We start from the raw sequence: 12,988 nt of genomic DNA, 5'->3' as shown, positions 1-12,988 counted from the left end.
TTAACAAACACACGGGCAATGGTTTGAAAATCCAAGCAATATATTTAATACAATTAATTTATCCTAACATGGTACACATCAGTTAAAATTCAAAATTCTTTATATGTCTTGCGAGAAGAAAATAGAAACAGACTTCAACGCAGTTTATAAGATATATAAAAAAGTATTAAAAAGCATAGACAGCGATGGTATTTAGGTTTGATATCACTAATTTGAATACCATTGCCGACATTTTTATTAAAGGATTGGATAAAATTAAATAAAAAATAAAATTGCAGAAAGGTTATTGAAATTCTGAAGGTGATAAACAACAAACTTCAAATTAATGAGTTTATGACAAAGTTATTATGGAATTAAGGTCTTCTTTTTACTCTTTTAAACTTGCCTTATTTCAGGTTTGTAGAATGGAATATTGTAATGGAATTTAGATGCTCTTTCCGATATGCTGGAAATTTTATTTTTGAACATTGTTCTAAATAAAATGTATTGTTTCAATATTTTCAGAATTAAATCATAGTTAAAAATGAATTTAATTTTATTATGATTTCAAACCTGTTGCTTCACTCAACAGAGTAAATTTGAGAAAAAAATTTGATGAGAAAGTTCCGTAATATTTATAGTAACTAATTAAAAATTGACGAATAAAGATAGGCAAATAATTTACATAAAAGAAGGGTTTTTTTTTTTTTTTTTTTTTTTTTACTACACTAGTAAAATACGAGTTGCTAAGAATTGTTTTATTTTGTAATTTATAATCATTATTCCATATGTTTACAACATTTAAGTGGTTGATTGTAATAAAAACATTTTTTTAAAGATAAAAATGAATCTGAAAAGCTGGGCCTTTGGTCTCCAAAGAACAATAAGGGACAATGAAGTAACAGTTTTACTGATTGCCGTTATTGTTTTCATTATAAAATGAGGAATCCATTATTCATGAATTTTTTTGGTGATTTTAGTGAAGAAATACTTATCTATTTAGAAATTCCTTTATCTAATATCTTAGTGATCCATGGTGACCAGATTAATAGCCACAATATTGGCTGTGTTCTATTTTAATTAAATCTTTTACACATAACTTGATGTTCGGAATTCCCCCAGAGAAGTATTTTTAAACATCAATTTGTAACAGGCACAAAAGTCGTGTTAATAGCCTTACACTTGTTCTGTTTATTGTGTACATGAACTTTTATAATGGAATCGAGTCTCCAGTCATCATACATTTATCAAAAATATAACTATCCGGTTCATTAGTTTTCTAGTATTCTCACACTGTATATTCACGCTATTAATGTTTATGATAGCTACATAGATTCTAATGAGAAACTTTCTTTCTTCTCCTTCAATAATAAAAGAAATTCCAGCGATTAAATATTTGATGAAACAATGAAAGCGGTTTGAATTTCACAGCAGCATAGAAATGTATCGTTGAAAAATATGCAAAAACTTATTTTAAAAAAATTACCAAAATAGAAAAAATACAGGGTTACCAAGAAATAAGTTACCTATTTCAGAGGGCTCTAAAATTCATTCTACTGGTCCAAATAAGATAAAATTTGAACTACAGATTATTGTAATGATGCGCTTTACATTTATTGGTTAAAAAATTTAGTACAAAAATTCACCAATAGATGGCGTTGTAATACAAATGGCATTTATTTGCATATATTGAAAATGTGAAACATAACTTGCGTTACAGAGCATGTCTATTACCATTTTTCTTTGGATAACAAGAAGGCGGATTCTACACGAACATTAGTTTGTTCGTCATGCCTACGTTGCAAGAAAAAGCGCTACTGGTGAAATCGTTCTACCAGAAGTAACAGAACTCCGTTGCAGCTCTAAAGGTATTCCGTCGTATGAAGCAGATACGAAGAGGTCCAATGTCGTCAGGTGCCCTACGCAAGACAATGGAGAAATTTCAAACAAACGGATCTACTTGGTATTCTTCCAGGTAGAGGACGAAAAAAAATTCCGTCTTCCAGCGTGGAAAATGTTGCGACCGCGCTCTTTGAAGCCAGCTGTCAGTCGCCTCATAATAGTGTGAGTTTGCCAGTTTTTTCCCGTGTTCTGAATATGCCGTACTCAAATGTACGAAAAATCGTAGGGGAGATTTTGTATTTTTATCCATACAAAATCAGGTTTGCGCATCTGTTGCAGGATGGGGACTTAGAGGTCCGTAAAACTTTTGCACTTTAGTTCCTTTCTCGAATGGTTGTTGACACAAATTGGCCATGGAACATTCTGTGGAGTGATGAGGCCCTTTTTTGCCTCAATGGGCAAGTTAATACCCATAACTGTCGAATTTGGGCAGAGGAAAACTCACACGTTTTCCCGGAACAACCCTTGCATCCTGAAAAGTTGACAGTATGGTGTGGTTTTACAGTTACCTTTATCATTGGACCGTATTTCTTTGAAGAGATTACTTCAAATGGAATCCAAACCTGTTCGTCACAGGACAACGGTACCATGATGTGCTGAGGGATTTTATAATTCCAACTCTTCTACAGCGTGGATTCTTCAAGACATCATTTTCATGCAGGATGGTGCACCACCTCACATTGATCGTCGTGTAAAGTGATTGTTAATATAGCATTTCACAGAAGCACGAGTTATCACCGTCATTTCCCAATAGCATGGCCTCATCGCTCGACAGACATTACCCCTTGGGACTTTTCATTGTGAGGTTATTTGAAGTATAACATCTACCGTCAAAGGTCATCATCTCTACCAGAACTGAGGGACAACATTCGGCGCTATAGTCTTAATATTCTGGCAGATTCACTCCGGTCATCTACAGAAAATATGGTTCCACGATTAGAGCATATTGTTGAAAATAAAGAAGGACATATCCAGCAATTTTAATTTTACTTTATTTAACAATTTTAACCCATGTTAAATGGAGTATGTACTATGTATATTATTACATAATACATACTCCAAGTGTATGTGTATTATTATGTGTATTATTACAGCGCCACCTAACGGTGAATTTTTGTACTATTTTTTTTGTATTTAATAAATGTAAAGAACATCATCTCAATAATCTGTAGTTCAAATTTTATCTCATTTGGATCAATAGAACGCCTTTTAGAGCCCTCTGAAGTGGGTAACTTATTTCATGCTAACTCTGTATTATATTGCAATTACTGTTTTTATTAAAAACACATTTTTTTTTATTTCAAAAAGATTGAAAAATCATCTGCGTTCAATAATTTTTTTTTTTTTTTTGGATTTACGGCAGTTAAACTCCAAAATATCCTTAATTTTTAATTAATTATTCTAATTAACATTTTTTTAAAAAGCTACTTGGTGTATATTTCCTCCCTCCATAGTATATTTGAACTAATTTTGATATCTAAGTCAAACGGCCTAACAGTATAGCACCAATATATACAGAGGCGCACAATCATTTTTATTATTAGTAGAGATTCGTAGTAGTATATTTATGTAAATCTTGATAGTTCTAGATAAAATAGGGTGACCGAAGAGCACTCTCATACATTCATTCCCCTTTATTATTAGTACTGATAGAAAATTCGTATAGACAAATCTATCTTCACCTGTTTGTCACAAAACCACCGAAAATTATTAAGACTAGTGATAGTCAACTTTGAAAATGTCATTCTCAGATTCCCAGCTATGTCAATTATAGTATTTTTGGCTTACAAAATTAATTATTTCTCTATTAAATAATAACATTAATCCAGGTTTTCAAGTTTCAACATGTTTTTTTTCCAATAACTTCTGAAAAAATTATTTATTTACCGCCTTAAAAAGCAAACAGCCGATTTTTCAATGACGTTAGTTTTGTTGTTTCTAATAACACTTGTCATAGATAAGGACGCTAAAGAAGTCAGCGATTTTAAGCAGAGTGAGCGTCTCATGTGTTTCAGTAGCGCCATCTAGAGCCAAGAGTACGACTTACCTATTCACGCGTCACAAACCTTTTTAAGGGGCGGACATCATTCATGCATTTCATTCACTCATCTACAGGTTGTAATTTAGACCTGAATCAGAGAACGATCACCTCTGAACCAGCACCCCTAGTGGTATTACTCTAGACATGGAGGACTTTGTGACCACGTTAGATTTATACGTGCGTCATCCACCACCACACGTGGATATTCTTCGGCCGGTGGTGTTCGAACTCACAACCCAAGGGATGCGAATCCAAAGCCCTGCCAACCAGGTTATCCCGGTTTGCACGTTAGTTTTTATAACTATGAAATGATTCATTTAAGATTTTTAAAATTTATCAGTGTAAACGTCACTGAAGTGAACAGAAATAATAAATAGGAGGAACGCTTAGTACGGTTTTATGATCTGGCACAGAAACACCAAAAAGAAGAGAAAGGCATTTCGCTTAATGGCAAAGGTTTTAAATTGTTTAAATAAATAATTACGCGTTTTCTGTAAAAATCATATTCATATCATTTTTATGCAAAATGCCAAATAAATCTGCAAAATTTATGTAAACAAGAAGATAAATTAAATTGCAAAAAATCATATATGGAAGTTTCCAAGTAAACTCTTAGCTAACAATTTCATGTATAAATTTTCCATTTTTAATACTTCATTAAACAGAAGCAGATACTTAATATGGCAGTTTTCTAGTAAAATCGTAGCGAAGAGTTTCATTTATAAGGTCTTTCTATTTTTATTGTTTTATAAAACAGAAGCAGATATTCTAAAATACAAATAAAACTAATTCTCTTATACATAATTTTTCCTTACCAATTTTCTCGTCCATTTTCTACAAAGATGGCAAAAAGAGGAGAATCAATTCATGCAAGGCCCTTTGTTTTGAAATTCAAATGCCAGACCAGGGTAAATACCCAATTTACCAATAAGTGTTTAGATGTATTTATCTCATTCCCATTTTAATGATGCAAACGATAATTTGGCTTGAAGTATTGGAGACCGAAAATTATATGCTAGACTTTGAAATTTATACTAAGATATTTTTCCAAATACTAAAGTACTGCCGTGGGGAGTATTCGAATGGATAAATCTTGGTTACATTTTCCTGTTTAGCCGCCCCCCCCTCCCGCTACAATTATTGCTAAAATTTTGAGCTTTTTATTCTCCTCCTTTTAAACAAATTTTGGAACAATATATTCGAAGCATAAAGTGGGCTTTTATGTTTTTTGGAATGCATATTCCCTCCTCAAGAAAATCGTCTGAAGTAAAATTTCGTTTTATCTAAGTGATACGATACGACTTATCTGTGTTGTTTCATAGCGGAAAATGTACTTTTCTTTTTCTGTTTGATGCATATGGATATGTGTATTCTAAAAAAGACAGGGTTTTATTTTTTTTTCCAATTCTTATTCATTTTTAGAAAAATCGTCTGCAGTGGTATTTTATGTTTGAGTGGAATGCATTACTTGAACTTTTTATCGTAACTTGACTTTATTGTTACTTCTGTAACCTCAGGCTGTTAAAGTACGAGGAATAATAGTAAAGAATTTTAAATAACATTTAAAATCGACGGTGGAAACAAAGTATTCTTTGAATATCGAAATCGAGGCTTTTTATGTTTAATTTTACATTTATATTGGAAATAAAAAATCACTGTTATATTTGATATGAAACATCGATACGAAATTGGCAGAAATTTGAACAATTTGAAATTTCAATTAAAACGTTAAATGTTTTTTTAGTTTCATGAGATATACCATAAAAAACATTTATACACTGCATTTGGCTTTTTAATATTTCATATTCAAAGTATACAACAAAAATATATTATAATTTGACCAAAAGACTTTGGCAAATTTCTATAATTTCTGATGATTCTGAATTTGAAACGCACAATTTTTTACTTATGTCTGTCTGTCTGTGAGCATCAACAATTCAAAAACACTTTCAGCTAGACTGGTGATATTCGGTATGTGGTTTTTACAACACATTTTTAGATTGTTATCAAATTTTGGAAGAAACATGATACATGAAATTTGGGGTAATATTCGCCTGAAATCTGGTTGTCTGTCTCTCTATTTACCTCCCTGTATGTAAACTTGTTAATTGTCTTATTTTCAATCGATGAAATGATTAATGATCCCCTTGTCTTGGCGAAAAAATTTCTGATCACTTGGCACCTTGGTGACAAATTTGGTCAGTTGGGGTGAAAAAAAGCGAAAATTCCTGTGATTATTGGAATTTTGGTGGTATATCGATTCATAGCAAAGTTACTGTAGCCTTCTAGAAGATTCTTTGTCCTGTCACAAAAGTGGAAGTTCAGATAAAAGACATTAAATACATGAAATTTTGGGAATTTAAGGGAACATAATGCATGAAATTTTGGGTAATATTCGCATGAAATCTGATTTTCTCCCTGCCTGTTTGCCAGTGTGAATATAAAAATGTTAATTAAAAAAAAAACAGAAAGTGTTGACTGGATAAAAGTTGGCGTACTTTGATACGAAGTTGTAATATTATTTTCATTCCGTCGTGAGCAAAAGTCTCTAACGAATTCCGAATGTATGCTGGTTTAATGACTCTTCGGTCTTGACGATAAATTTTGCGATCAATTGATATCTTGGTGAGTAATGGCCAGTTTGGTGGAATAAAAACGAAAATCCTTGTGACTACTGGAATTTTGGTGATGTATCGATTTGGGGAAAAGTTACAATAACCTTCTAGAAGTTTCCTTGTACTGTCACAAAACTTATTAAAAGTAGAGGCGTATAGACGATAGTCAATAGTAATAAGCAGCCAGCAGCTGAATTGAGTCGGAAGACCTAAGCGTTTGGGCTAAGTTTATCCAGGGAGATCTCTTTGAATGCTTTATGCTATTATGTTTAATAGCTATTTGCTGTTTGTATGTGATTGTTTACTGCAAGTGTGTTTCTTATTAACCTTTTGGCTACATATTTTGTTACCCACATTGCATGTTTTCGTATGGAATGAAGCGTCATTATCCTTTACTGAATCTGTTTTTCTTTTTTCAATATACAACTCATGGTGGGATTTCAGATATTTTTCATAACAATGCTTTTACTTTCAGAAATCCTGATCTTTATATAATGTTAATCTATAGTAAACCATCAATCTGTATGTATATTCAATAGTATGAGAATGCGATAGCTCAAAAATAGCACAATATTTGAAAAAAAAAAACGTTTGGTATATGGTTTATATAATAATAGTTTTTTTAGAATAAAAATTAGTAAATATAACATAAATATAAACCTGAATTTTGAAAAATATGGCTTTGATGGAGCCAAGAATTACGTTTTTAGTTCATGACGAAAAAGAATAAAATGTATATAGTTTCAATTGATATCTATTGTTTCCTGGACTAGATTTATATACATTTTTAAAAACGTATTTTCAGCCAACATGAAACAATAAAATCGTTATTCCATTACTATTCAGCAGCAATTCAATCCTTTATAAATTTGTTTCAATAAAAAAAAAGGCTTTGTAATATTTTCTTCCATATGGCTTTGCATTCATTTTTATTTATTAAGTAAAATATTACAAATATTTAGGAAGCTTATTAAAGCATTATTAAAATTTCTATAAATGAGTAATTTTATCTGTATGATCATTAAGTACAAAAACACAATACTAATGTTACACATAATTGTTTTCTGGTATGCATAGTATATAAAAAGTATTGTAACTGTCAAAAAATTCAAAATCGAGATTTTGAGAATCTTAAAGTTTTAGACCTCCTTGAATTCGAAAAAGACATTTTTCGAAAATGTCTGTCTGTATGTCTGTGCCAAAGATAATTCAAATGCTTTGAGTTAGATAATTGAAATTTGGTATACGGTCTTTACACCAAATTTGCAAGTTTCTGTCAAATTTTGAGCAAAATCTGTTCATATTAAGTTATTCTGTCCGGCTATTAGAATATAAGTTAACAGAATAAATATAAAATGAAGAGAACTAGATAGATAAGATTTGGTGCACAGATTTAAAATCTATAGTGTAAACAGCTGTCAAATTGTGAGCTCAATCCAACTAAGGGTTGATTGTCCGTCTGTCTGTACTTTCAGAAATACGTAATTGCGATAATTCGAAAACGCAATAATTTAACCCTTTAAAGGGCCATTTTTTTCTAGTCATATTATGTTAAAATACTTTTAGGCTTGAAATTAGGATAAGAAAAAAGATTCATTTAGCTTATTAGATAAATTTAATTTGATTCATTAATTAATTTAGTTAATTAATAATGAAGTAACAAATCAAGACACATCATTTTGTGTGAGATAAATAACTGAAGCATCTAAGTTTCTGTCTTTCTAAAAAAAATTGTCAGAACTGATGCCAACCTACACAAATTCATACAAAGATTGATAAATTTGGTGCGAAGCATACTTCCCACGGCCCTAGAAAGGGTTAAATATATCAAATTGGATATAAGATTTTGTGACTACAAGTGCAGTTTTGTGTTCAATTTTTGACTCAATCGATTAAGAAAAACGTGTCTATATCGGAAATTCGATTTTCAGGTAGTATTAACGGCATGCCAGAGATTATTCACTAAAAGATTTGCCAAAGATGGCACTACAGATTCAGTAAAAATTCTAAATTTGTGCCAAAAGTTAATATTTCACAATTATTCTACGCTAATACCACGCAAGGTGTTCTGTAGGATAACATTTTTATTCCAGAATATGCGAGAAAGTTTTGGAGAAACTATTCTTACTGGTTTTGCCAATACTTAGTTCATTTTCCTTACATTTTATATCGTCTATTTTCCTCAAAACCGTAATAAAACGATAATTTATTGGTGTCATTTTTTTCTTTCAAAGTAAAATACATGAAGTGTGAAGTATCCACTTTACGAAAAGGCTTCAAATGCTTTCATTTCACTTTCCTGCTATAGATGCAAACGATAATCTAAAATGTGGGGGAAAGAAGTTCGAAATGCACCATAGGCAATAACGGAGTGGTTTTTCCCAAGGGCTTAGGTAATGCAGTGGAATACGTTGAATGTGTAAAGCGTGTTCATACTTCCCAGCAGCACTCACGAATAAAAAAAAAGAAAAAGAAAAAGAAAGAATTCTAAGGGTATATTTTGTTTTCTGTTCGATGACTTTTGGTGACATGTGTTTCTGAGAAAAGAACAAAACTTGGTTTTCTTTCTACTTCTCTCCGAAAAATAAAAATAAAAAAAAAATCGTCTTCAGTAGTATTTTATTTTATATCAGCTACGTCACGTGAATATTTTTTTAGTACAGTATTGAAACACTTGGTATTTATTTTTGCTTATATAACTTCAGATTTCTAATGTATTAACATAAAAATGAAATAGAATTATAAATCCATGATGCGAACAAATTATATTTGGAAATTATTGATGTAATAATATTTATACGTTAGATATTCCCAGAAAATTCCTTGATACAGCCAAAACGCTTGGTCTCTCCAAACCTTTCTCGCATAGTCATAGTCTCTCATAGTCACTAACCCTTTAACTATCAAAGGGCTAAATGGTTACATCCCACTAACCTTATAAAATCCGCTTAACCCTTTCTAGGGAAGTATGCTTCCCACCAAATTTATCAATCTTTGTATGAAATTATGTAGGTTGGCATAAGTTCTCACAATTTCTCTTAGTAAGTCAGAAACTTAGATGCTTCAGTTCTTTATCTCACACAAAATTATGTGTCTTGATTTGTTACTTATTTATTAATTAACCAAATTAATTAATGAATCAAATTAAATTTATCTAATAAGCTAAATGAATCCCTTTTCTTATTCTAATTTAAAGCCTAAAAATATTTTAATATAATATGACTAGAAAAAAATGGCCTTTTAAAGGGTTAAAAAGTTCTAAGTAATTATTTTTTTATTTTTTTGTGGGGGAGGTGGATGTATTTGGCCTAGTACGGGAGTTAAAAAATATTTGAAAAAAATCGAATAGATTTGTCTAATAGAGAAGATATTACCATCATTTTCTACAGCAATTGCAAAGAAAACGATTTTAAAAAATGGGTAGTCAAAGGATTAATAAAGGTGTTATTCCAGAGAATGTCTTGCATGGCACTGGCGTACAATAAATATGAAATGTTAATGTTTGGAGTGAATTGTGTATTTTTTTTAAATATCTATCATGTAATCCTTTGCGATATTTTTGGAGCCAGTGTCTGAAGTAATGAAGACGTAAGGCAGAAATCTTATTCAGAAATACTTCCCTAAATTCATCGTTGCAATACGGCATTATTATAGCTCAATTCTCGTAGGGGTTTTATGCCTGCAAATGTAGTGGGAGTTTAATTTTTATCTAGGTCTAGAGAATAAAATGAAGTTTTGAATGTACTAAATAAATTTAAAAGCAAATGCACAAAAATTGAGCTAGGATCAAATTTTATTTTTCGAACAAATTAATGATTTTAAACATACAAACGAAATTGGGAATTAATAGTTATTATGCATTTGAAAAATGCAGTTATGTGCCTCACCTCATTTTTCGGACCTCAATATTATTGAAAATTTGAGTGATGAATGAACTGAAATTAAGTTATGAGATGATGAACAAAAACACAAGTTTAGGAGCAAACAACACTTAAATCACAAATTCTTCATAATTCAATGAAATGTCGTTTTGAAGCTGTTTTGTAGGCATAAAAAACAAACAAAAATATTTTTTCTAATTATTTTTCTTTATATTTAGTTTAATTGCCAATTAAGCACACTTTAATTATTAGATTAAGGTGTGCTTAATTATTTAACTAAGAAATTTGTAATTTTGACATAAAATTTGTTTTGATAAAAATCTTATCGGCCACTTGATTTTATTTAATACATTTAAGTTTTAAATTTAAATTTATTAAATTCTATAAATTTTTACAAGCTTTCATAATTCTTTCAGCTCAAAAGCTTGAATTTGACTTCAGTATAACATGTTTCTACCTTTTACGAAGAAAGAGAGAGAAATAGCGGTGTGTATTAAAGAAGATATTCAGAATCGATAAATATCTAAAGAATTATTTTCGATATATTTCGTTGTAATCAATTAATGAAACCATTTTTTATTTTCATTTATTTTATCGAAACTGAAGATTAAAAAATATCAAAATCGTTTGCTGCAGATCACTCATTGAGGTCAAACCATATTGCAATGAAAAAACTTAAACATCATTTTCAATAGATTAAATCATTTTATTTTAATTTTCAACTTTTGTTTAAAATTTCAATATATCAAAGGAATTTTTACCTTAAAATATCTCATTGTGCTTGAAATAATCTTGTTTATCTATTATAAAAAAACTTTTGCTAGTTGCATTGTTAACAAAACGTCTTCTCATATTTGTTCACAGATAATCTGTATTGATAAAAGAAAGTCTTGTCATTTGTGTATGTCTGCGGTTTCAGACAAATATATTGCATTTACAAAGATGAAATCTGGCACGTCTGCATTTGTAATGGTGACTCAACGCTTCTTGAGGCCTGCATTTAAAATTTTAGAGACGATAAATTTTTATTTAATATTTTTTTGTTGTTTTAAATAATTTTTTGCTTTTAGTTACTGTAGTATAGTTTACAATGATTGTAGAGAAATAATGAGTATAATATCGAAGAAAACAATTATTATTATAATGAAAATTGTTTTGCTTATCTAACGTAATTTATTAAATTTTTAATTCTTTTTTAATAAATATTTTTTCCTAAAATGTTTGTCTGCTACATTTCAATTCCTTTGTTTATTAAAACCTTTTGTTGCCATTATTCGTACATCTTTCTCTAATTTAAAACAATAAGAATAAAAATGGTTTCTTAATAGATTTATTTTTATATACTTCTTTACTGACGTGTTAAAAAAAATGAGGATTTGGGGACAGAAATTTTATTTCTTCAATGATATGGTAAATTTCCAAATTTAGAATTCAAGAAACCTTAGAAAATATTCTTATTTATTTTAAATTTTAATAGAATCGTCTGCGCTAACTTTCTCATTCCATAATCATTTTTTTTCCTCACTCACATTTTCCTTTTTATTTTTATTTATGTTCATATTTTATGTTTATTTTATGTTTCTGTTTTTATCGACTATATGTCACCTAGGAATTTCATCATTATGAAGAAAAATAAGCATTAAAAATCAGGATTACTTTTTTACTTCGGTTTCATATCTTTATTTCATGTACGAACCACACTGACTCCTCTACAAAATTTCACACATACTAATTTCAACACGCTTATTGTACTAACTTATTGTAATTTTGAATTACGTGAAATCCAGTAATTTGCCATGAAATAATTTTTATAGGTTGTTAGAAACTGAAGTGAATTACTGTGATTAAAATTTTCTTCAAAAAAGTAGAAGTAATTTCAGACATTAAATATGTGAAGAAATATTGGATTTCATTGCTACACTTTTTTCTTAATTCGATCTGTTATTTCAGACCTAACCATACATATGTTAGTATTAAAACTTGCATTTTTAACAATCTATATAAAAAATAAACATTCTTGAATTAAATTTAAAAGCATTTGACAGCGATTAAAACTTTTCAAGTCAGTTCTAATATAGTCCTAGTTCAATAGAATATTAATGTAACAAACTAAACTAAATTTTGATTAAATTAAAAATAATCACATTCATATTTAAGAATTTCAGTAAGAAAATAAAATGATTTGATTTTCTTTCTCTGATATTAAAACTAGTATTTATGCTTAAATATGCAAAGTGTTATAGATAACTGTAATTTCTCGTACAATCGAAATTTCTTTTGATCTTTTATTCTGTTTGTAGGAAAAAAATCAATTTAAAAACGCATCAAATTAAAGAAAGCACATTTAAAAAAAAAGAATTCTCATTTGATTTCAAAGAAAACGTCATGAAACACAATATTTTATTATTGTCACATAAATCCCGAGGCTAAACTAAAAGAAGCTACCACTTACATCCTATTTCTGCAAACGATAATCTGGCAAAAATGAAAAGGGAATGAGAATTGCACTCCAGACGACGTTCAACTCTTTTACCAAAGCGAAAGGCAGTAAAATGGAGGAATACAAATAT

At 29.8% G+C, this 12,988-nt stretch overlaps 1 protein-coding gene across 2 annotated transcripts in view; it reads left to right on the top strand.

The window, feature by feature from the left end:
• Nucleotides 1-12,988, top strand: part of LOC129956927 (uncharacterized) — a 769,878-nt gene that overhangs the window by 240,713 nt on the left and 516,177 nt on the right. The gene's annotated exons all lie outside the window — the stretch shown is intronic.

Source organism: Argiope bruennichi, chromosome 11, assembly GCF_947563725.1.
Source record: "Argiope bruennichi chromosome 11, qqArgBrue1.1, whole genome shotgun sequence".
Taxonomy (NCBI): domain Eukaryota; kingdom Metazoa; phylum Arthropoda; class Arachnida; order Araneae; family Araneidae; genus Argiope; species Argiope bruennichi.
This window is presented reverse-complemented; position numbering and strand designations above follow the sequence as displayed.